General features: G+C 55.6%; 1 long non-coding RNA gene across 1 annotated transcript; it reads left to right on the forward strand.

Moving 5' to 3' along the window:
* The first annotated feature begins 493 nt into the window (after positions 1-493).
* LOC143694002 (uncharacterized) lies at positions 494-3,818 on the forward strand. The gene is made up of 3 exons (XR_013182195.1): positions 494-1,766; positions 3,234-3,431; positions 3,560-3,818. It is a non-coding gene; the product is annotated as an uncharacterized LOC143694002 (long non-coding RNA).
* Positions 3,819-4,178: the final 360 nt, after the last annotated feature.

Raw genomic sequence — 4,178 nt, forward strand, 5'->3', positions numbered from 1 at the left:
GTCAGTGGCGCCGCGGGCGGGCGTATTTTGGCGTGTTTCTGACCGGCATGTGAGTAACCGCCTCTCTCGCCCGAGGGGGTCCTCTCTCGGCCGCCATGTTGGGAGTGGCGCGTCGCCAATGTCGCGGGATATTTTTTTTTTTTTTTGACCTTCTCAAAATGGCGGCCAAAAGGGCGGGGATATCGCGGACCCGGGAGTCTGCCGCCCTGTGGCCAGAGCGCGGTACTGCAGCCCCCCGAGCCAGCGCCCTGCCCCTCGCCGCTGGCTGCCGGGGGCGGGGCAAGGGCGCGGCTGCCGAGCGAGGCAAGGGCGAGGGGCGGGAGCGAGGGGCGGGCGGGGCGGGAGCGAGGGGCGGGGCGGGAGCGAGGGGCGGGCGGGAGCGAGGGGCGGGCGGGGCGGGCTCGGTAAATGGCCGGGAGGGGTGAAAGACGTTCAGGAGTGCAAAAGGGACACGATGGCTGAGAAGAATGGCCGGGGGGGGGGGCGGCCCGGCGGGGCCGCTTTCGGCGGGCGGCGGAGGCGCGGTCGTAGCGCTCCGCGGGCCGGGGGCAGCGAGCGGGGGCGGGCGAACGCCGTCGGAACGGAGCTGCACCCCCCCCCGAGCCCGCACACGCGCCTCTCCAGGAAGCGACGGCGGGCCGGAAAATCCCGGCGGGGCGGCGGCGCTGCCCGCCCTTTCTGCCGCCAGCTTTGCAAGGTAAGACCGTCCGCCCCGCCCCGCCCCGTCCCGCCGCCCTCCGGTGTCTGTAAACAGACGGACTCCCTCTGCCTTCCCACTTCTCCGTGCTGGAGAGTGGGAGAAAGGTCCGTGCTGCTTGCCGTGTCCTCGGTGGGCAGAGAGCTCTGACCTTGCCTTGCATGGGCTGCTGAGGATTGGATCCATGGGGATGTGCTTTGATGCATTTAGTGACCTTTACAGATTTCTTTCCCCGCTTTTTTCAGTTCCCAGAATCATGGAAGAATTCAGGTTGCAAGGGGCTCTAAAGATCACCTCATTCCAAGGCTGCTGCTGCCGTGGGCAGGGACGTGCTTCCATAGAGCAGCTTGCTCAGAGCCTCATCGCAGAGCACCGACGGGCCTTGAGCACTTGCAGCGGTGGGGCAGCCCCGGGACCTCTGAGCAACCTGTGCCCTGTGCCAGCCAGGTGCCAGAGGAGGAAGGAAGCCCTTCCCACCTGGAGCAGAGGCTGCGTAGCCTTGTGTCACCGAGCGTGTGAGACAGAAAGGCCCTTCCTTTCTGGAGGGGTAACAACACTCAAAGCTCTTTCTCGGGACAAGCAGAGCAATGGAAGGCCAAAGTAGCCTTCAGTTCTTCCAGCAGCTTTGGGAACAACTTGAAGGAGGAGCAGAGCTGGCCTGGTGCCTGCCATGGCTGTCTGTCTTCTTGGCTGAGGCTTTATAAATGAGGCGCTTTTCTGTAGTTCCTTTTCAGGCATGACGTGCAAGTTGCCCCTAGAAGTCCAAAGGCAGCTGTTTTCTTAGCAGAAGGAAGTCAGGAGGAGGCAAAGCCAGCAGCTAAGTCTGGATAAAAAACTTGGCTAACCTCTTTTCCCCCCCTCCTCCAAACAGGCAAGTGTGAAGCACTCAGCAGAGATCTGCCCGGGAGGAAAAGCAGAGCCAATCTCTGAGAAGAAGGGACGTGCGAGCTCTGGCGAGGACGGCTGCTCCCCCTGGCCTTGGTGTGGGACCTCCTGAGCTGCCATTCCTGTGGTGGGAGTGTTTCTCCTCTCCTCCAGCCAAGCCAGAGACCGCCTAGGGAAGGAGCAGGTAAGGTTGAAGTACCGAGGTCTCCCAGGTAAGAAGTGACACGGCAAAAGGAAATGGCCTCAACTTGCAGCAGGGAAGGCTTAGATTGGATTGGAGGGAAAATTTCTTCCCTGAAAGGGTGCTGAGGCGTAGGAGCAGGCTGCCCAGGAAAGTCCCCATGCCTGGAGACATGTCAAGGATGTCAAGATGTGGTGTTTAGGGACCTGACTTGGGGGGGCAGCAGCTGGGCTCGATGTCCTTAGAAGGCTTTTCCAACCGCAAGGATGCTACGGATCCTATGGTTCTGGAAAGCCTTGACCCCTCTGGCTCTAGCACAGCACCTGGATGCTGACAAAATGAGGCTGGTCCTAGAGCCTGGAGGTCCCTGTGCCACAGGGAGAGGACAAGCCGGTGTCACCTGCAGGGAGGGTCTCGTCCCCAGAGAGCCGTCAGTGACTCCGTCCCTGCCCGGGGCTCTGGGTGCGCCCTCGGGGGGCGGGGGACGACACCTGCCCTCAGGTGTCCCTCTGGGCACCTGGGAAGGGAACCAGGTCCATCCGTGCGGCAGCTCCAGGGCTTGCAGGCTTTGGGGCTTTGCAGCTGTGTGCCTTGTCACAAGGTGGCAGGGACGTGACACTGCCTGGCAACGCTGCTGGCCTCGGATCCTTGCTGCTCTCATCCTTATCCCATATGGATTTAGCAGCAATCTTCTGTCTTTGCTTTCAAACTGTCCTTGGGAGAGTTCCAAGAGAGGGTCATTAGTTATTTCAAAGCCTACATCTTTTACCTCTTGGCACTGAAGAGAAAAGACACAAACCTGCTTTGCATCCTTCTGCCTGGAAGTCATTGTGACACACAGGGAAGGGAGGAAGGGGCTGGCCGGGGTCAGCCTCTGCTGAGCCTCAGCTCTGGCTGCTCCTGCTCACAGGGTAAAGCCAAAAGCTGTCGTGATCAAAAACGCAGGCCGCCCTTCTGACCTGAGTCACAGGGGCCGTTTCTTCTGAATGAATCAAGGTGGGAAATCATTCTTGGAGCTTCAGAAGAAAAAAAACCCCAAAACCGTAGGTACGTTTGTAAGAGTGGGTATGTACGTACATTTCCTTCGATGAAGAAGAAAATCTTAGAAATATCATGTCACGTCTGGCTTCCTAGAGAAGATCCTGACCTCTGGGCTTCTGAAAGCAAATGGCTGTGCATTTATAGGAGCGTTTCCCTTCTTTTTATGTGCCTCCCCCAGTCATCTTCTACCCTTGCCCACGGCAAGGAGAGTGCGGTGATTTGGCTGCTCCGCTCTGCCGAGGTTGTTGCAGGCTGTGTAGCAGGGAGTGAGGCCTTTTGTGGCTGCTCATCAGACATTTTCCTACAGCCTTCTCCCTGCAATGGTAAAATGAGACTTGTGTTAGCGAGCAGTCAAGTAGAGCAGGTAACATTAGAAAAGAATTGTTTCTGAGCTGCTGTTCACTAGCACGTGTTTCCCCTTTCCGGCAGAGTGCAGCCGCCCAAGAAGGGATTTTTTTGGCTCAGCCAGATGTGCTCCCGCCTCCCACCGAGACGCTGAGACGGAGCTGAGTTTGCCTTCCAATGTCTTGGAACAGAGGTTCATGGGAAGTTTTCTCAGCTATCTAAGGCACGGAGCCCTGGAGCCAAGTCAGCCTGAGCTGCTGCGTGCTTGCTGTGAGCCTTGAGGTGAGCGCACATCGTTGCGGGCTTGGGATCGATTGAAATGCGCTAAGGAAACCAGCTCTGGGGAGGGAGGGAGGGAGGAAGGGAAATGCTCTCTTAACATGTGCCAATTCTTCTGTCAAACCCATCAGGGCAGGACAGCGTTCAGACTGAAAGTGTAAGAAGATGTGGAGTGAGACAGAATCTGACAGGAGCACCGGACTCACAAGTGCATGAATTTTGCTTTTTGCTTGGATTCAAACTCGGAAGTTGTAAGGAATTTGGGAAGGAGAAGGGACATTTCAGAAGGAGAAGAAGAAAAAGAAGTTGTTGTTTTTACAGCCCTGGCAAAATCTTTGGTTCTAGCTAATAAAGGAAGCTAGTTGAAATAAAAAAAAAGAAAAAAATGGGTTTTTTTCCTTCGCTGTTGTATTCGTTGGTGGGTCGTTATAGGGTGTGTTGTTTTATTTCTTGGTCCTATTAACTCTGTGTAAATAGTTTTTTGAGTGAAGCTAACTTTCTGGACGGGTTGGTTTGTATTTGAGGTAGGATTAATTTCAAGAGGTTTCTTTCCTAGACTTCTGATCGGTATTGCTGGGATTTTGGTTTTTTTGTTTACTGTATGTATCAAGAGAGAGATTTGGTAGGGCCAGCTGGGCTGCTGGAGTTTTGGGTGTTAATTTATTAGATGGCTTTTGTTAAACACAGAATAATTATGTAAGTTAACAGCAAATTACCCAATATATCTAGGTAAGCTACCTAAACGCAATG

Source organism: Agelaius phoeniceus, chromosome 4 (genome assembly GCF_051311805.1).
Source record: "Agelaius phoeniceus isolate bAgePho1 chromosome 4, bAgePho1.hap1, whole genome shotgun sequence".
In the NCBI taxonomy this organism is placed as follows: domain Eukaryota; kingdom Metazoa; phylum Chordata; class Aves; order Passeriformes; family Icteridae; genus Agelaius; species Agelaius phoeniceus.